Source organism: Camelina sativa, chromosome 7 (assembly GCF_030686135.1).
Source record: "Camelina sativa cultivar CO46 ecotype springtype chromosome 7, ASM3068613v1".
Lineage (NCBI taxonomy): Eukaryota > Viridiplantae > Streptophyta > Magnoliopsida > Brassicales > Brassicaceae > Camelina > Camelina sativa.
In genome coordinates, this window is record NC_141886.1 from 10,437,598 (window position 1) to 10,459,942 (window position 22,345).

The 22,345-nt window shown below is 36.0% G+C and overlaps 1 long non-coding RNA gene and 1 pseudogene across 1 annotated transcript; both read left to right on the top strand.

Annotated features, from left to right (window-relative positions):
- On the top strand, positions 1–1,115 carry LOC104704516 (putative F-box protein At5g52620 pseudogene; annotated as a pseudogene).
- Positions 1,116–21,411: 20,296 nt separating this feature from the next.
- Positions 21,412–22,053, top strand: LOC147941144 (uncharacterized). The gene is made up of 2 exons (XR_015560833.1): positions 21,412–21,551; positions 21,669–22,053. It is a non-coding gene; the product is annotated as an uncharacterized LOC147941144 (long non-coding RNA).
- The last annotated feature ends 292 nt before the right edge of the window (positions 22,054–22,345 follow it).

Genomic DNA, 22,345 nt, shown 5'->3' on the forward strand with positions numbered 1-22,345 from the left:
ATGGATATGGAAGGCAACTCCGATCCGATCCCGATTGACATCATTCTCGACATACTCTCGAGATTGTCTACTAAGTCAATCGCTAAGTTTGGTCTCACATCCAAGTTCTGTGCGTCCATACTTAGCCGTCAAGATTTCAGAGAGTTGTTCTTGACTACTCGAGTCGTCCACGTCTCTTATTCGCCGTAGATTATTCCGATAAGTGGCGCTTATACTCGTCGCATGAGCCTCAGAATCCAGATGAGAATCATTCTCTTATCGTAGCCGCTAATTTTCATATGGAGGTCCCTGTATACATGGCCCCCCCCCCCCATTATAACTATGGTCCTGTCTCTGGCTTGCTATATTTCCCTAGTATGCATATCCAAGATAGAGATAATGTGCCGGTGATATGTAACCCTAGCACGGGACAGTACGCGAGATTACCTCAGCTGAGTGGTAAGAGCAGTTGGAAAAGCCTTTTAGGGTATGATCCGATTGGCAATCAATACAAGGTACTGGCCATAAGCAATTCAAGTTATGGGGAAGGAAACATTCTGACATTAGGAACTGGAAAAATGTCATGGAGTATGATCCAAGGTCGATTAAACCATTATCGTCCTAGAAGTGGAGGGATATGCATCAACGGGTTTTTGTATTACATAACTATTGCATCAATGGTTGCGAAAATAGTTTGCTTTGATGTTAGGTATGAAAAGCTTAGGTTTCTTGACGCAGATTCTACTACTAGGATTATATCTAAGACTACTAAACTGATTAATTACAAGGGTAGATTAGGCATGATTAGTTTGTACCGCTACAGGCAACCTGTAAACTTTGTGTTGCGTTTGTGGATTCTTGAGGATCCCCAGAGTCAGGTTTGGTTGGAACATGCTTACAATCTTCCCGTGGATGTAGTTGGTGAGGACGAAATTTCCGTTGTTGGAGTGACTGCTAATGGTGAAATTGTTCTGTCCAAGGATTATATATCTAACCCTTTCTTTGTTTTTTACTTCTATCCGGAAAGAAACGCTGTGGAGAGAGTTGGAATCCAAGGTTTTGAAGCTCTGGTGGCTAAAAGTTGTAGTAAAGTTTACACCTTTGTAGACTATACAGAAGATTTCAAGTTTATATAACACAACGTCTAGTTACTTCACCTGGAAATGTGACTTTTCATCAACAAGTTTTGTTGTGAGCTTCATCATTTTGTTGGGTTATCATTGATATTAATTTACATGAAAGACGGTGAAAATGATGATGATATAGCAGATTATAACCAGAGGCTTCAGTTGCAATTTGATACCACAGAGAAAACTTCTTCTAAAACTTGAGGTTTGAGTTCAGTTAAATCATTCAGAAAGACACTCACCAGAATTTTTACTTGAGTCAATGCTGTTTATGGAATCTGGATCTTTTCATGATATAAGACTTGCTAATTAGCTAAGCCGATTCTATTGTTTTAGGCTATTTTCAGGTTACGTGATTGGCAAACATAGGTTTCACATATGACTATAATTTTAAGAAAAGTTTGTTCTCGTCTTACAAGAGCCACTCATAGATTTTCTCTTTAGCCCTTTAGTTCCTCGCTATTAAGTACCGTGAATTATCCGAATGGTTAAGTTATACAATTAAGACTTGCATCTAGTTTTTTTTTTTCCTTTACTTTTTACTCTAAATAAAGTTCTAATGAAGTATCTTATTTTCGATCTTATTTATCTATCTTGTTAATGATCTTATGAGCAAGAATCCACTTGCTTTCACTTACAATTATAACTCAACGGACACAATATAACGGGCCTTTGTAGCGGTGATAAGCTCGATCGAGGCGGATGCGTGTTTGGGTACTGCAGAGAAGGCTAGGAAGAGGCAGCAGTTAGTGAGTGGTAAAGCCGTCTATAAGAGTGACAAAGAAGAGAAGAGTAAAGGAAAAAATGATGTGAGAAGAACAAGAACATAAACATCATCACTTCATCCTGCTATGGAACCATTTGTATACGTTATAATTCTTTGGATATAACCTAAACCATTTTCATTATCAACGACATATTTAAAATTTAGCATAAGAAAAATACTTGATTTGTTCTTTCTGAGCGTCCTACTCAAACATGACCAAAAATTAAAACATAACATATTTCCAACCATAACCGGACTATATTAAACCATAACTAGACTATAACCATATAAAATGGTTAAAACTCGTAACTATATAGTTAAAATTATAACCGTAACGGTATAAAAATTGATAGTTAATCGTATAATTAAATCGTAACCGTTTTTATAACAAAAGAAAATATACTCTCTTTGTTCCTTGTTTATCCAATTTCTAAAATATACTTTTGTTATAAAAATATACATTATTTTAAGTATATTATTAGTTATTTGGGATACATTGTACAATTCAAGAACTAACAATTGAATATTATTGATGTAGAGATATAAAATTGTAAATTACAAAAAAATAAGGCATTCCTAATCAAATTTTAATATGTTTTCTTAATATCATAATATATTTAGTCCAAATATGGATTACTTAGGAACAAATAGAGTACTAATAATTAACTATTGAATATGAATTATATGATAAAGAAATATGAGTACACTAAGAAACATCTTAACCACAAATAAATGTATTAAAATATAATTGATATTATTCCAATATATATATATATATATATATATATGTAAATATTACAACACAACAATTGTGTAATAATAAATTTTCAAAAAAAAACTAAATATCTTTAAAATTATTTCGAAAAAATGATAAAATCAAATAATTAGTGGAATATCTTGTTGGTATTTTTTTTCAAAATATTTTCCGAAATACAATTATACACATGGAAATATTTCTTATTTTTAGATTCAAATAAACGAAAATATCAGAAATACTAAGAAATATACAAAACAGAGTGTTGAAAAATCTAAAAATATTCGAAAATACCAAAAAATATATGAAATATGTTATAAACCGAATAATAACACATGTGATTATCCATCACATTAGTTCTGCTATAAGTAACTTTAATCTTATCTATATTTATCTTAGTCTCCAAGTTACCTGTATATATACTGTATGTATATAATTTAGTTTAGTCACCAAGTTACTTTACTATATATATGTGGTCGATGGAGACAAGAAGGAATAACACAACAATAAAAGAGAAGAATTCTTTCACTTACCTCTGCTCTCTCCCTTTATTATAATAGTATATATTATTATATTTAATACTATTATACATATATATATACACATACATATATTATTATATATTTGCGTTATGTTTGATAATTTGCGTTATGTTTGATAACATGTTATCAGCATAATATCTTATGCATCATGAAATTATGTCTTTTTCCGGATCGCCCGTCATTTGATAAGGTAATTAAGTTTATATTATGTTTATAGAACATAAATATTATAGACATTGTGAAATTATGTCTCTTTCCGGATCGCCTTTCATAAGTTGTAGGCATTACCTCTTTTACGATCAAATCTATATCTAAATCATATCCAGATAGATTGTTAGATATATAGTAGGCTTTGCCTCCTTCACGATCAAATAAAAGCTATATCTTTTCCAGATAGATAGATCGTTATATATGGTAGGTTTTGCCTCCTTCCAGATCTAACAAAAGACTATGTCTTTTCCAGAAAGATCGTTAAAAATGGTAGGCTATGCCTCCTATATGATCCAATAAAGGCTATGTCAGTTTCTGGATTGATTATTATAAGTGGTAGACTTTACCTCCTTTGCGATCAAATATATATATATATATATATATATATATATGGTAGGCTCTGCCTCCTTCATGATCAAATAAAAGCTATGTCTTTTTCGGATATAAAGATCATTATATATGGTAGGCTTTGCCTCCTTTACAATCATACATAAAGCTATATAATATTTGGATTGATCATTTGATATGGTAGGCTTCGTCCCTCCTTCACGATCTAGCGAAAGGTTATGTCCTTTCCGGAAGGATCGGCTTTGCCTTTTATACGATAAAATATAAGGTTGTCATTTCTGTACTGATCGTTATACATATAGAGGTTCTCCCGGTTTAGGGATTGCATCAGTCGATGCAGGTTGTGCATCGGTCGATGCAGGGTTGAGTTTATGCGTTTTGACTTAAGTTAAACGCTGCTTTTTGGGTTAGGGAAAACCCTTAAGTCGAGGTTTTTGTCTCATTCGGCGATTTTAGCCGTTTTTGAGAGAAAAGAAGAGAGAAAGAAGAGTTCTTGGTGTTCTTGAGTGTTCTTGGTGATTTTTTGGAGTTGGAAGCTGTTTCTGTAGAGATCTGTAGCTGGGATCGTTGTAGGAGCATCCTAGGAACGTTTTCTTCCTGTGTTTGGGTCGGTTTCTTCTGTGGCAAAGGTAAGTGCATGACCATGACTTATCTAAGCTGGAGATTTCTCTAATCTTCTTGTTTATGTGTTGTTAGGCTTGTTAGATGGTTATTTTGGACGTTAGGAAGCTTTCTTGTGGCTTGGGATCGAGTTTTGTGGTTGCAGGAACAAAGATTTAGCGAGAAGCTTCGGGGAACACGATGCTCGGCATGTTGCATCGGTCGATGCACTTTGTGCGTCGGTCGATGCAAGTGCGAAGACGACGCGTAAAACCTAGGGTTTTCGTGTTATGTCGAGCATGCGTTGGTCGATGCAGTTTGAATGTCGGTCGATGCATGTGTAACTTGCATCGGTTGATGCATCCCTTGTGTCGGTCGATGCATCCCCATGTGGTGTCGGTCGATGCATGTTGGTGCCGGTCGATGCAGAGTCCTAGTTTGTTATTTGTTGTTTGTTGATTGTTGGTTGATGGTTAGAGATGTCTCTATTGCTTGTGTGTATAGCCCAGTAGATGGGAGGATTGTCATACTGAGTGTTTATAAAATACTCATTCATTGCAATTTGTGTTTGTGGTGCAGGTAAAGACAAAGTGTGATCATGGAATCAAGGCAATGAAGAGGAGGATGTTCTAGGGACTCGATTGGATGTTGTCTGGCATTGCTAGGTTGCTAGAGTTGGGTCATTAGAACATTGCTAGGTTGCTGGTTCTATGATTATTGTTGTTTGGTTATTTGAGATTGCTTATGTTATAATATTGGTTTATTTATTGGATATTGTTTTGGATATTGGTATTTGTTATTCCGCTGTTTGGTTGTGATTGTGGTTAGGTGGCTAGTGGGTATGGGACCACTAGCTGTAGTTTATTATTTATTAAAAAAAAATGGGTTGGGTCATTTCAGTTTGGTATCAGAGCCCTTACGGTTCTAGGTTTGGGTTTACTAGGTTTCTGTTATGATGTTTGGGATTGCATGTCTTGATTGATTATGTGAGTTAGTCAATTGTGTGTGGCATGGAGTCCTAGAACATCCTCTTCGAGCCTACAGTGTGATTCCACGGTGAGTATATGTTTTTGTGTTATGTATAATTGTCTGTTAGCCTTCTGTTCATGGTAGTGCAGATGGTTAGAGAGGATGTTGTTGCTGGTCGTGGTCGTGGTCGTGGACGCGGACGTGGTCATGGACGCGGACGTGGTCGCAGTAGGGGCCAAGTCCCAGTTGTTAGTGAGACCGAGGACCAGAGTGTGACAGCTGAGGGTGTTGGCGAGTCGCAAGGTGTCCAGGAGGATTCCATGAGTGTGGCCGGAGGGGGCGGTGTTGATGCTCCAGTGGTCGGTGATGCTAGGGTCCCGGGTGTGGGAGTCCCAGCGGGTGGAGTCCCTGGTGCTGACTTTACGGCTTTGCTAGCACAGTTGTTAGAGCGGTTGCCAGCTGTGGTACCGGCTCAGGCTCAGGTAGTGCCACCAGTGGTGGCGAAGGAGCGGCAGCTAGTGGCTGCAGATGCAGGAGCACATGGACGTTATTTGTCCATGCTCAAGGAGATGAAGGGTCTCGTGACTGCGCAGTTTTCGGGTGGTACAGATCCTACTGCTGCAGATGCGTGGAGGACGAGTGTGGAACGTAACTTCCATACTCTGAGATGTCCTGAGGAATTTTGGGTGGACATAGGGGTCCACCATTTGATTGGTGATGCTGAATTGTGGTGGAGATCAGTGGCTGCTAGGAGAGTGCAACGGGAGATGACTTGGGTTGACTTCGTGGGGGAGTTCAACCGCAAGTACTTTCCGAGAGAGGCATTAGACCGGTTGGAGGTGCAGTTCTTTCAGTTGTCTCAGGGGACGCGGTCAGTGCGAGAGCTGGATTTGGAGTTCAGTTGACTTCTATGTTATGGGGGTCGGGCTATGGAATCTGAGGAGGCTCAGATCAGGAGGTTTTTGAGGGCCCTACATGATGATTTGAGGATTCACTGTAAAGGGCGGAGTTATGCTACGCGTGCAGAGCTGGTTGAGACTGCAGCAGGGATTGAGGAGGATATCCGGGCACAGTCAGTGGCGGTTAGTCCAGCAGTTCAGCCTTGTAGGGCTCAGCAGCAGGGTGGTTCTAGCAGGGGCGGTAAGCCTGCGCAGGGAACCAAGAGGAGATGGGAGGCTACACAGAGGCCGGGTGGTCCGAGTTGCTTCGGGTGTGTTGGCAGGGATCACAAGATTGCTAGCTGTCCCAAGAAGAGTGCTCTGACGGGAGCAGCTTGTGTACGCTATCATTGGAGGGAGCCAGGGCACATCAGGCCCTTGTGTCCCAAGTTGCAGCCGATAGCAGTGGCGGCGTTGCAGCAGGTGCAGCCGGGAGGGCAGCGGGTGGCACGGATTGAGCAGGCGCCACGGGTTTACACGACTACAGAGACTGGTGGAACCAGTGCCGGGGCGATCACAAGTATAATTTCTGGTACTTGTCTTTGTGAATTCTTCGTAAGTTCAGATTTTATGTTTTCCTGTGATAAAGTGTTAGGTTCTCAACACATGAGGTTTGTGTAGGGACCTTGTTGGTGGGCGGGTTTAAGTCCCATTTTATGTTTGATTCTGGAGCTTCTCATAGCTTCATTACTCTGGAGTGTGTAGAGAGCGCGGGAATAAGAGGAGATCCTGGGGAGCGTACTGGAGTTGTCAAAGTTGCGGGAGGCAAGTTTCTGAGGGTTATTGGATGAGCCAGAGGAATTGATATTCAGATCGCAGGAGAGACGTGGCCAGCGGATTTGCTTATCAGTCCAGTGGAGTTGTATGACGTGATTCTCGGTATGGATTGGTTGTATCAGCACATGGTGCATTTGGATTGCTTTCGGGGTAGAGTGGAGTTTGAGCGTCCAGGAGGGAAGTTGGTTTTTCAGGGTATTAGACTGACTTCGGGGAGTCTCGTGATCTCAGCCATTCAGGCTAGGAAGATGATCGAGAAGGGTCGTGAGGCTTATTTGGTTACCATATCTATGCCAGAGTCAGTGGAAAAGTCTACGGTTAGCGGTTTAGAGGAGTTTGAGGATGTGTTCCAGTTGTTGCAGGGGTTACCACCATCTCGGTCTGATCCTTTTACGATTGAACTGGAACCAGGGACGATGCTGTTATCCAAGTTTCCTTACGTAATGGCTCCAGCAGAGATGGCAGAGCTGAAGAAGCAGCTAGAGGATTTGTTGAGTAAGGGATTCATCCGTCCTAGTGTATCACCGTGGGGAGCACTGATGTTGTTTGTCAAGAAGAAGGATGGGAGTTTTCGGTTGTGTATTGATTACAGGGGTTTGAACTGGGTCACTGTGAAGAACAAGTACCCTTTTCCGAGGATTGATGAGTTGTTGGATCAGTTGAGGGGTGCTACTTGGTTCTCCAAGGTAGATCTGGCGTTAGGTTATCATCAGATACCGATAGAGGAGGCAGATGTGAGGAAGACTGCATTCAGGACGAGATATGGGCATTTTGAGTTTGTGGTGATGCCTTTCGTGTTGAATAACGCACCATCAGCGTTTATGAGATTGATGAACATTGTGTTTCCGGAGTTCCTGGATGTATCTGTCATCATTTTCATCGACGATATCCTGGTTTATTCTAAGAGTCCTCAGGAGCATGCAGTACATTTGAGGGCAGTTCTGGAAAAGCTACGGGAGCAGAAGTTGTTTGCTAAGTTGAGCAAGTGCAGTTTTTGGCAGTGTGAGATGGGTTTTCTGGGTCATATTGTGTCTGCAGATGGAGTTTCTGTAGATCCAGAGAAGATTCAGGCTATCAGAGATTGGCTTAGATCGCACAATGCCACAGAGATCAGGAGTTTTCTGGGATTGGCAGGTTACTACAGGAGATTTGTGTAGGGGTTTGCGAGCAGAGCACGTCCTATGACTAAGTTGACAGGGAAGGATGTTCCTTTTGTTTGGTCACAGGAGTGTGAGGAGGGCTTTGCAAGCCTGAAGGAAATGTTGACTATTGCGCCAGTGTTGGCTTTGCCTGAGCAGGAAGAACCCTATGCGGTTTATACAGATGCATCTAGAGTTGGTTTGAGATGTGTGTTGATGCAGCATGGGAAGGTGATTGCCTAAGCTTCGCGGCAGTTGCGGAAGCATGACGACAACTATCCTACTCATGATTTGGAGATGGGTGCTGTAGTTTTTGCCCTGAAAATTTGGAGATCTTATCTTTATGGTGTAATGGTACAGGTGTTTACAGATCATAAGAGTCTGAAGTATATATTCACTCAGAGCTGAATTTGAGGCAGAGGCGGTGGATGGAGCTTGTGGCAGACTATGATTTGGAGATAGCCTATCATCCTGGTAAGGGTAACTTGCTTGTAGATGCTCTGAGTCGGAAGAGGGTATCTTCGGCTCAGGAGCAGGAGATGGATTCTCTGGTAGGAGAGATCGGTGCGTTGAGTTTGTGTGTTGTGTCTCAGGAACCGTTGGGTTTGGAGGCGGTTGATAGAGCAGATCTTCTGAGCAGGGTGTGGTTGGCTCAGGAGAAGGACTTGGGGCTGGTGAATGCCTCAAAGGATGTGGATTCAGAGTATCAGGTCTCAGATAATTGTACTATCTTGGTGCACGGTCGGGTTTGGGTGCCCAAGGATGAGGAGTTGAGGCAGGATATCCTGAGAGAGGCTCATGGGAGCAAGTTTTCTATTCATCCAGGAGCGACTAAGATGTACCGTGACCTCAAGAGGTACTATCATTGGGTCGGGATGAAGAAGGATGTAGCTAGTTGGGTCGCGAGGTGCGATGTGTGCTAGCTAATGAAGGCTGAGCATCAGGTTCCAGGAGGGTTACTGAAGAGTCTTCCCATTCTAGAGTGGAAGTGGGATATGATTACTATGGACTTCATGGTAGGTTTGCCATTGTCGAGGACGTTTGATGCTATTTGGGTCATTGTGGACCGGTTGACTAAGAGGCTGTTATTGGAGAGATGATTTCTAAATCCATATGGAATTGTAAATTCTAAAAATCAAAACACATGGATTTTGAAATAACATGTTTTATCCTTGGATTTGAATCCTTCTATTTTACACTTTCAAGTCCATTCAAATCCATTTAAAACATAATATGGATTTTGAAAATCCAAAAACAAATCATTAAATGAATAACATGGGATTTTAACAAGTATTTGTAAATCATAGAACCAATAACACATAATTTTGATAAGTATTTTAAAATCAATGATTGAATAACACATGATTTTTGTTTGGATTTCCAAATCCATTAAAATCATATAACCAATAACCCCCTCTAAGTCGTCACATTTTCTGGCCATTAAGAAGACTAATGGAGCAGCGGTCTTGGCTAAGAAGTACGTGAAGGAGATAGTCAGGTTGCATGGGGTGCCAACGAGCATTGTGTCTGATAGGGATTCTAAGTTCACTTTGGTGTTCTGGAGAGCGTTTCAGGCAGAGATGGGCACTAAGGTGCATATGAGTACAACTTATCATCCCGAGACAGATGGACAGTCAGAGAGGACGATTCAGACGCTGGAGGATTTGCTGAGAATGTGTGTGTTGGATTGGAGAGGACGATCCAGACGCTGGAGGATTTGCTGAGTGGACGATCCAGACGCTGGAGGATTTGCTGAGAATGTTGCGGGGTCCGAACAGGTCATTGACTGAGACTAAGTTGAGTCTGAGGTATATGGGTCCGTTCAGAGTGATTGAGCATGTTGGACCAATGGCTTATAGACTGGAGTTACCTGAGGTTATGCGTCCATTCCATAAGGTTTTCCATGTTTCTATGTTGAGGAAGTGTCTCTGTGAGGATGATCAGTTGTTAGCTAAGATTCATAAGGATCTTCAGCCTAAAGAAGATTCCTTTGATGAGAGTCCTTTGGGACTGTGATGGTGTTGAGGAGCAGACTTGGGAGCCTAAGGCGAGGATGAAGGCAAGGTTTAAGAAGTGGTATGAGAAGCAAGCCGCGACTTGAGCTTGTCTAGCCTGGTCCCATCTGTAATCCGTGGCTGGAGCGGGAATGGAGTATTCCAGACCATCTCTCTTACTTTGTCGCTTGGGGTGGTTGGTTGTGCGACTAAGTAACAAGATGGGGTGGTGCTCGGGGTACAAAGTTTCCATGAGGCGGGGTTTTGGAGGAAAGTTTCCTGAATTAGGAGTTTCCAAAAGTGGAAAGTGTTAACAATGGAAAGTTTTATGTGAGCCTTGGAGGGGCTTGTGAGGTCTTAGTGGCGGACTTTTTAGTCATTGTGTGGCCTTAGTGGCGGTCTTTTAAGTCATTGTGTGGCCTTTGTGGCGGGTTGTTTAGCCAGATGTGTGGCCTTTGTGGCGGGCTATTTAGCCAGATGCGTGGCCTTTGTGGCGGGCTGTTTAGCCAGATGTGTGACCTTTGTGGCGGGCGGTTTAGCTAGAGTGACTGTTTAGGCGGTCCTTCGGGACAGATGGTCTTTGTGACGGTCCTTCGGGACAGATGGTCTTTGTGACGGTCTTGTTTAGGACATTTGTTTGGCCTTGGTGGCGGTCCTGTTTAGGACATTTGTTTGGCCTTGGTGGCAGTCCTGTTTAGGAAATTTGTTTGGCCTTTGTGGCGGCCCTTGTGGGAGTGAGATGATCCATAGGTGGTCATGAGGTATTCCCGTGAGGGGATATGTGGTTGGTAGGACATTGAGATGTCTTATGCGAGCCACGAGAAGGAAACCTGGATAGGGATAGGACTCAGACGTGTTCAGAATTGTTTGCTCGCGACTTTTAGGGAACTTACATTCTCCTAGTACTGCCATATTCTGAGAATTTGTGGCTTGGGAGTATGGTTGGTATATCGACTTCGGATAACGATCCGGGGGTGCGCTGTAGGGTGGCAACCCGAGAGACGAGTATTGGATTTTTCTTTATATATTATGGCATGCGGGCTTAGGCCCGATGAGGAGCCAACATTGTGGCATGCAGACTTAGGTCTGATGAGGAGCCAATAAAAACTCAAGGTTTAGGCCTGTGAGTAAAGGAAAGTCCAAAAGTCGAGAGCAAATAATGCCTGGAGCGTGAGTCTATCGCCTAGAGGTGACCTTTCGTAGTTCGGTCGGAGGAGTTCGGGCCGTGGAGACGGTTACACGGGAGTCCTTGGATGATGATTGTTCGAGATTCGAGGACGAATCTAGTTTGGTGGGGGAGAATTGCAACACCCGCGAACCGAAATCCCAGTTTAGGGATTGCATCGGTCAATGCAGGTTGTGCATCGGTCGATGCAGGGTTGAGTTTCTGCGTTTTGACTTAAGTTAAACGTTGCGTTTTTGGTTAGGGAAAACCCTTAAGTCGAGGTTTTTGTCTCATTCGGCGAGTTTAGACGTTTTTGAGAGAAAAGAAGAGAGAAAGAAGAGTTCTTGGTGTTCTTGAGTGTTCTTGGTGATTTCTTGGAGTTGGAAACTGTTTCTGTAGAGATCTGTAGTTGGGATCGTTGTAGGAGCGTCCTAGGAACGTTTTCTTCCTGTGTTTGGGTCGATGCATGTTGGTGTCGGTCGATGCAGAGTCCTGGTTTGTTATTTGTTGTTTGTTGATTGTTGGTTGATGGTTAGAGATGTCTCTATTGGTTGTGTGTATAGCCCAGTAGATGGGAGGATTGTCTTACTGAGTGTTTATAAAATACTCATGCATTGCAATTTGTGTTTGTGGTGCAGGTAAGGGCAAAGTGTGATCGTGGAATCAAGGCAATGAAGAGGAGGATGTTTTAGGGACTCGATTGGATGTTGTCTGGCATTGCTAGGTTGCTAGAGTTGAGTCATTAGAACATTGCTAGGTTCCTGATTCTATGATTATTGTTGTTTGGTTATTTGAGATTGCTTATGTTATAATATTGGTTAATTTATTGGATATTGTTTTGGATATTGGTATTTGTTATTCCGCTGTTTGGTTGTGATTGTGGTTAGGTGGCTAGTGGGTATGAGACCACTAGCTGTAGTTTATTATTTATTAAAAAAAAAAAAAAAACAGGTCGGGTCGTTTCAATTTGTAATGAATAATTATATGTGTCATATAAGAATTAAAGACAATGAAATGTCTTTATAATCAAAAATATATTTCTCTTATGAGAATATATAAAGCACATGTACATATATTTTATACAGTGCAAAATTAATTGGAAAGTCTAGATGAGCTAGTCTCTCGATGTCTAGTGTTCTCTGAAGTCTTAAAGAAACTCATGGAGTTTCATTTTCTCTTAATAAAATTATTATGTTGAGACTATAAATAGATATGGTATCACAAGTGTGACCATATTAGAGACATGCATGTACACTACAAGAAAATAGTGTCATAGCTACGCTAAAATTTGTTGCAATAACTCCATATTTTATTGTAAATTTGAAAATGCAATAAAACTCAGACACATATTCTATTGTTGCTATATTAGCGTTGCAAATTGGTATTTGTTGCATATATATTACAAAATTTGCAATAAATAGACTCCTTACTATGTTGTCGTATTAGTGCAACATTATTTTTTTAGTAAATTTGTCGTATAATTGTGACGTACGTTTGCAACTTCCATTTGTTACAAAATATTTCCATAGAAAAAATGTAGCAAATATTATTACAAATTTGCAAAGAAGTAATATATTGCTATATGTGTTATATTAAAGCAACAATATTTATGCAACAAATTAGTGGTATAATCACGATGGTCTAATACAACTATATATTGTCGTAAATAAATGTTACGTAAAATATAAAGCAAAAAATGTTGCAAATTTGTAGTAATTATTTTTAAAATTTGTAGCATATGACGATGCTCACAACTAAAAATGTTGCAAATATTGCCACTGCAATTTTTATTTGTTGAAATATTACAATAATATATAGTCATAAATCTCATTGCCTAATTTCACTTAATTTTACAACATTAAAATGAATCACAATATTTTTCTATATTTTTGTTCGACACATGATTTCTTAAATTATAATTTTTTAAAAAAACTTTCTTTTATTAAATATATATTATGATAGGAAAAAACAGTGAACGAAATAAAGAACTTTATTGAGTAATAAAATATTAAAATATTCCAAAATGCAAAAATAAAAAATAATAGAAAAAACCAACCATAAATAAAAACTATGTTCAAAATAAAAAACCTAAAAGCATAACTAAAACAAGTAAATGAAACTTAGTTGTTCACACCATTTTGACGGGAAAACAAAATGTCAAACATTTTCTCTAATCCTTTAAGCTTATTGAGCCTCTCTTTGATTTTTGCATTCTCTTTATAAATCTCTTCCAACTTTTGTTTGATAGCCTCATCATTTTCCACATTATTTTCACCAGGAAGAGGACGATGCAGAGCTTGTAGATGAAGGTTAAGGCTCAGGTACGGTCCCTGAAGAAGAAACTCAGGTCGTGTGTGAAGAAGTTGAGCAACCAAAGAAACGAATTAACACTACAAGAAAACAGGGATTTACGACTACACTAATAGTCACTAAATAGTCGCTAATTCATAAGTAACGACTAAGTTACAACTAATAACTGTTGTTGTAAATCGATAGTCGGTAAGGAAATTCAGTCGTAACATAGTCGGTAAATAGCGACCATATTACGACTATAACATAGTCGTAAACGTAGTCGTAACCTAGTCGTAAATATTTATGACTATTTAATGACAATGTTACGATTAATAAAATGTGAACAGAAGTAGTTTACGACTAGTTTGAGAATAGTTGTGATTTCATCGTTAACTTATGCGACTACTTGGCTATTATCGGATGACTATTTGACGACTATGTTACGACGACTTTAAGCCAGATTTAATGACTGGTTTGACGACTACAGTGATTAAAACCATAATTTTTTTGTTCTGTTTTATAATTCAAATTTCTAATCAAAGAGAAACTTAAAATTCACATTTTTAATAACTAAAAGTTCACCACAATTGTAATATGTTCACCACATTAGCAATTACAAAAAGTAGTCAATATTTATAATAACCAAAAGAGAACCAAAATGATCAATCAAAAACTATGATTGACACATCATCCCAAAGTGACAAGTTCATAATAACCAAAAGAGAACCAAAATGATCAATCAAAAACTATGATTGACACATCATCCCAAAGTAACAAGTTCATGAGAGTTAAAGAATAGAGATAAGTAGCCTAAGAAGTAACCTAAGAAGGATATGTTCTTTGTGTTGGAGGGGCGGTGGATGCATCACTTGATTCAGACACAAGGAATTCCACAAAGGCCGGATCAGTTTTGCGCAAGTACTTTTCCAAGTTCTCTATCTTCTTTTGTTGCTCAGCCACAACTTTGGAATGTTCTGCTTCACGAGCAGCAATATCAGCATCACGTTTTGCATTATAGGCAACTTGTTCTTCAATTATACGATGAGCTGCTTTCATTGGCTCTTGCAATGCTACAAACGAAGACTCTCCTTGTTGATAGATCTTGCCATTAAGAAGATCCTGAAGATTATCCTTGAGGCTTCCAAGACCAAAAAGATTACCTTGTGAATCCTTCTCAGTAGACTTAGAAAAGAAAAACTTAAATTGTTAGTTCTGAAAATGAAAGTTTTGAAGACTCTTTAAATATAGATTGTGAAAATGGTACTTTACCTGAAGAAAGATGGCCTTATAATTTTCTGCTGTGAGCTCCTGAGCTCGTGAAGGATCTGACTCGATCTCAGATATCTTAGCTTGTAATTTTTTCTCATAAGTTGAGAAGATCTTCTCGGCCTTTCGATCGGCATACATACTATCTGGCCTTGTATGTGTCTCTTTAAAAACCTCACCAAGACTCATTGGTCTCCCAAGTTTCTCTTCCTAGAATGTTACAAAAACAAAAAAAAAAGGGTTAAGACATAAGTTAAAGCTACAAAAAAAGGTTAAGACATAAGTTAAAGTTACTCACCAAGCCTTGTTTGACTTGTTGATACGATGTTGGCCCAGATAAGTGCATGTGTGAACCGAGACCATTACTGTCTTACATACGAGCATTGGAATAGACTGTGCTTCTTCAAGATCTCGCTGCGCAACCATTGTTTTCCAGAAAGTACCCCCGATCCATTTAGGTTGGACTCGACTAGTCCTAGCGTCACTTACCATGTTTTTCATCTGGCGTTGACATATATCATAGAAAAACTGTGGCACTGTCCCTGTTATCAATGGATCCCAAGTGTGTGTACTCTAGGAAAAAAGAAAATATAATTAAGTTAGTGAATAACAACAATTAAAACCTATCTATGAATGATATGTGACAGAAAACTATACCGCAAACTCAAGGAAGTATCTTTCTCGTCTCTCTGGAGGCACACATGACCAATTATAGTATGGACCATCAAATTTTTTTGTAAAAACTTTAGTAATCTTCCGCACCAGTTGTGGTTTGACATCACGAGTAAACCTCAGAACATAAGAATCAAGTCAGAATCAAGCGTAAGCGTAAACCATACTAAAGTCATTTAAAATCAAATAAAAAAAATGTTGTTTGAGAATGTATGAAAAGTCGTGACAATCACATAACACATGTACTCTTATAGTTACTACTAACTGATGAGAGACTTGGGAATGATAATACAATAGTCAATAGCGATGTTTGTCTGCAACGGAGTTGTGTGTCATCTAAAAGCAACTAATTCATCGAATCTAATCTAGAAGAAAACATATGAAAACCTAAGGGAAATGAAAACATGTACTCTTCTAGTTAGTATGTATAAGTGATAAAACACTTGGGAATGACAACATTCCACTAGAAAATGAAATTAATTCTAAGTCCATATCCTATTTTAAACGTGTTTACATACCAAGTTGTGTTAGGCTTCGGTTCCGGAGAGAGAATGGTGGTAAAAGTATGACGGTCCGACACCATAAGTATGGCGTTAAGAGCCATCAACGTGTCCTCTTGGAGTTCTGACAACACTGGATCTAACTCGTCGAAGTTGTTACGTTGAGAAGAAGGATGACTTTGAGCGTGAGAGTTCTGAACTGGAGATCTCGTAGAATCATGCAAAGGATTCGATTGAACCAGTGGATTGATCTGAACTTCTGGTAATGACCGAGTTGGTTGGTCTTCAACGCTTCGATTTTAAGGAGTTCTGAAATAGGATCTGTGGTGGTGGATAGGTTCTCACCTGCGGTGCGGCTGACGTCGATAGTTGGGGGGAAACGCGGACTTGTTTTTGAGCCGCTGACGTGAAGTTGTATTGAGGCGGTAGAGGGTTGACTTTTCTCACCTTGGACGGAAGGTTAGAGCCATGGGTCTGAGAGAAGTGTTAGGGACAACATTCCTCTTTCGTCTAGGCTTCTTGACAGGAGGCATCGTAAGTATCTCGTTGAGATGGCTTAGGTGAAGAGGAAGACGAAGAAAAGACAGATTGGAGATTGAGAGAATCGACGAAGAAGAAGAGTGGTGAGAAATGAGAGATTAGGGTTGTAAAATTAGGGTTAGGTCGATTGTTATGGGCTGGACCGCGTAAATGGATTACCGGGTTTAATTAACCCAAAATGTTTTAAAATTAGTCGCTTATTAGTCGCGAATTAGTTGGTATGATATTTTATTTTAAAAAGCTGGGCTTGTTTTGGAGTCCAAAATCTGGTCCAACACGTAATAACCATCTTTAAACCCAATATTTTGAAGTTAGTCACTTGTTTGTCGCGAATCAATAGCCAAAATTAATTTTATAAAAACATATAATTTAATTTAGTTTACATATTAGTTAAAGCATACTACTAATATATACACTATATAATATATTGATCACTTAAAATTTACAAAACATTACTGACATATATATTTAATATAATAAATATTACATTTTCTATTTTGAAATTAAAATTTAGTCCAACACGGTGACTATCTAATAATATCTTAAGAATGTGAAGCATAAAAGTCTGATCATTTATTACCACAATCCAAGAACAACACAACATAAACAAAGTCAGAAAAAGTACAATCGAATACTTTAGCTAGAAATGAATTAGCATAAATGAAAGACTACTAATTTTAAAAATTCAGACCTAATAGAAAACAAATGCTAAAGTCTAAACAATTAATAAGACATGGTGCACCTAAAATTATTTAACAATAAATATAGATATGGTAAAGCAAGCATAAGAAAAATTTATATTACGGGTTAATTTTGTTTGTAACTGCAGATCAATTGGTGACAGCTTGTCCTGTAGGAAGGTTGTTAGAGGGTGGGGACCAGGGTTCCAGGAACGCCTGACACACCAATAACCTACTGGTAGATTTGGATATTCACAGTGATGAGTTAGGATCGATGCCTTGCAGAGCCAGCTTGGAACCTATAGAGGAAAGCTAGTGGGGAGCTAATGGGGTCCACGGGATGGGTTGTTACAACGAATTTCTCTAAAATACTTGAAACGAGCACTTAGTTAGGGTCAACTTCATTTTATACTTCCAAAATGATTAGAAGCATCGACCTATATGTTTCTAATGGTATGATACATCAAGTTACATAAACCTCCATAAAGTCATATATCTATTTCATAGGTAGAAAATATTCCATCCTCTAAGCAAGCTATATATATCTGCCACGAGGCACCTCTGAATCTTTTGGTTTTTTTTTGTTTCTCTCATGTTTAAGCTAATTATTAGGCTGTAAATGGTTAATGGGTCACAGAAATATATGGACTTCCCAAAGCAAAACCGACGTAATCTCACAGTTCCGTCTTCTCCTCTTTCTTGCCTCTCTCTCTTCCCCACCCTCCCCTCTTATATGTTCAATTACCGCTAGAAACCCTAATTAATCTCACCTCTGTTTTCATGGTGTTTCGTTGACCAACAACGGAGATCTTAAATCAATATTTCGTTTGTAAAAAGATTACATTAAAGTTGTTAAAAATCGTAACAATGATATGTGGGAAATTGGAAAATCGTGATTATTCATGTATTTTTTTATCACCTATAAAATAGTTAAAGTATTTTTCTGGTAACGAAAAAAGTTCGTATTTTTTTCTGGCAAATATTAAATAAGTCATGTATTTTGTTGGCATTTTTCCCTTTTTCTGTTTCATCTTTCAAATTTAAAAATATGAGAAACACACTCTTCTCTTTTTGATCATTATCTAATTTAAAACTATATAACTTATTTTCATATTTAATTTTTTTTGTGACATGTGACATATTGTCATGTAATTTTCTTTTAAGTTTGTTTTGTGGTCTCTTTTTAATATTTTCTTACCTAATTATTTTATATATTTTATATTATATAATATTTTCTAATTTCAGTTACTCTCTCCTTAATGGTCCATTCAGTGTTTATTTTCTTAAACATATAATATTTATTTTTAGTTAAACCTAATATACAACATATTTAACCATATACATTAATTCATACTTTAAATATACACTTTAGTACTAAATTGTAACAGAAATTACATAAATTGTCAATTAACTATTTGTTTTCTCCATTCTCTTTCAGTTAATTACCCTAGCAATTATAATTATAACTCCTCTAATTTATTTTTTGAGAAATATAACTTCCATCACTTCTTATCCTATAAATAATCATTCTACATCCTCCTCCATCATATCTCAAATCCTAAATATTTTTTTTTGTTTTAAATGTTCTTGCATTGGTTGAAAACTCAATGAAGGTTATATTTTTATATTATATAATATTTTCTAATTTTACTCTCTCCTTACTGGTCTATTTGGTAGTTATTATCTTAAACATATAAAATTTATTTTTAATTAAACCTAAAATACAACATATTTAAATATACACTTTAGTACTAAATTGTAACTGAAATTACATAAACTGTAAATTGACTATTTGTTTTCTCCATTCACTTACAGTTAAACACCCTCACAATTATAAATATAACTCCTCTAATTTAATTTTTGAAAAATGTAACTTCCATCAAATCTTATCCTATAAATAATCATTCTCATATCCACCTCCATCATATCTAAGATCTAAATTTTTTTGTTTTGTTTTTTTTTGTTTTTAATGTTCTTGCATTGGTTGAAAACTCAATGAAGATAATATTGTAAGAGTTTGATAATATATTTTACATTCTTCTCAATTTTATTTCTTCTTGCTTTTATGTACTCCTTTCTTTACTTTAGATGTATATATATATATATATATATATTTGATTCTTAAAAACATGTAATGTTCTAACTTCTAAGGAAAGAAATTTTTGTAATATAATTATGAAATATCAAATTAATTTTTCTTAACTCTCTCTCACCTCTAACAAAATTCTAATACATTTTTTAAGAATACACATCATTATATTTAGTTTCTGATTAAACATATAATTACATAAAGATCATTAAGCTATATTTATTTAATTCAAATATGTACTTCAAAAGGATTTCTCTATATAAAAAACAATATAATATTCTATTTTTTTTATCTAGATTTTACTACAAAGATGAAACAATTATAACTAAATCTAGCAAAAAGAGACTTAAAAGTAAAATTAATCTTTGAGAATTGTACTTTAAAGCTTTGCTTGCACTTCATATGATTTTATAGAGAATAATTTCGTTTCTCTCATTTAATACTTTAGGTTATATGTTAGCTTATATGAACAAATTAAATTAATATTTGAATATTATAGTTAATTTTTTATTATTTTTTTTTAATATCAAATCAACAGAGAAACTAATGAAAATTATTATCAAAGTTAAATAATAAAAAAACAAAGAAAATTAAGAGATATGTATGTGTGATTATATTTAAATTAGTTATATATTAAAATGTAAATTTCCTAAAGACATTTAGGTTTAGATTTTTTTACTTTTTATTATTAATAAATAAAATAAAATTAATTAATATAATTTCTTATATCCCTACTATTAAAAGAAAATCCGTTTAACAAACTAACCTTTGTTTTGTAAAAAATTACAATTGATTGCCATTGGAATTATGACCAAATATCTTTATATTAGTAAAAGAGAAGTACAAAACTGAGTCAATTAAAAAAAATAACCCGAAATCAAGGGGCTCGGATTATGTGTAGTCGGATGCTCCATCTTTAACGGATCAAATCCAGAATTAAGAATACGCAATCGAATTGGAAATATTAGGAAAATATTAATGTTAGCTTTTAAGGAATATTCTGTATAGTTAGTTTTAAATCATTAATAACATAGAAATATTAGGTACCTAATAATGTTAGTTTAAAAAATCTAAAATTTGTTTAGATATTTTAGGAACTACGTAAGAATAAAATTAACTAATTTAAATTCGAAATCTTTTGAATAATTAAATCATATATAAGTTACAGATATGTTAATCGTCTAAGCGAATATATGGAGCATATTCCCAAAACTAAACTAATCTTATATAATAAAGTAAGGTTTCTTCAAAGTCATACTCTAAGAAGCTGACAAGTGGTACTGTATTCTTTTGACATGTGTCATTACAATCAAATTTAAATACACTATTATTAATATTCACTGAATTTAAATATAGTTTTACACTAAAAACAATATCTTATCATTTTTAATGTCTTTTTAGTAGTTATATAATTACCATATAAATTAATTTCACAAGTTTTACATCAAAAGATCAATTCATTTATTATAAATAATTTAAAGATATGAAATATGAAATTTCTTAATTTTGGCATAAAAAAATAATTCTTTCAGTCTAAACTGAGTTCAATATATAAAATAAATTAATTCCAAGATATTAAGAAGCTGACAAGTGGTATTGTATTCTTTTGACATGTGTCATTACAATCAAATTTAAATACACTATTATTAATATTCACTGAATTTAAATATAGTTTTACACTAAAAATAATATCTTATCATTTTTAATGTCTTTTTAGTAGTTATATAATTACCATATAAATTAATTTCACAAGTTTTACATCAAAAGATCAATTCATTTATTATCAATAATTTAAAGATATAAAATATGAAATTTCTTAATTTTGGCATAAAAAATAATTCTTTCAGTCTAAACTGAATTCAATATATAAAATAAATTAATTCCAAGATATTAAAAATATGATATTTTATTATTTAGTGCTTAAAGAGAAATTTTTGTATTTAGAAATAACTTCAAAATAATAATAATCAGAATCACAACTTATGGCATATTACTTGATATTTATAGATATTCTTTGACAAAAAAGAAACAAAAAAAACAGTCATCATATTAATACACTTTAATGTATTAATTCCCACACAATTTATATTTATTATTGAAATGTAACAATATGTAAAACCTATGATGTTTGACAAAAAGACACTGAAAAACATTTCATGATACAAATGGAGTATTATTGCATAAAAAATATCTATAAATATCAAGTAAATGTCTTCATCCAACATCATATTCTATCTCTAAAATAATTTTCTAAATTTTGTACTATCAATTTTATATTCAACTAAAATAACTCCATTTTTTTTTCTGGGTGATTTTTGTAGGTTTTCAAACAAATAGGACAAGATAAAATTTTATAGCATATGCAGTGAACATGTGAAAGATGATTCATCATTAGAAATAACTACATGAAGAATGTAAAACAGATGGTATCTTCTCACTTTTAGATGAATTTTTTCGTATGTCTATCTTCTTTATCTTTAGTTTATACTTCTTCTTCATGTTTTTGCAAATGTTGTTTAACATGTATATTTTGCTAAGTTGCTAAAATTCATATTAGTTTATAAAAGTAGTTTAGTTTCCCAGTCAAAAGAAACATAAACATAAACAGCCAAATGATGAACATAAACAGCCTAATGTTCATTCAATACATATATAGGCTCTTTCCAGGTTGATACTGATTAATACCATATTCACTTTTTATTTTAATCTGTGGTTGCTTTATTTTATCTTTTTCATTTAGTTTAAAATTTTAATATACAAACATTTCTCATATATGTACACACTTGGTTTCTTTTTGGTCAAGTTTAAAAATATTAATTTTCTGCACATCTAGATTAAAAATTTATGTACTTTTGCTCCTCTCACAAAATGGAAAAAAACTTATGTGCTAAATAGTAAACTACGGTGAGAGTCAAAAGAAGGTGTACAAAATAAATATGTATGTGACTTCACATCATTGTATGTTCTTTTAAAAAATAGCTCATTCATACATGTTAAT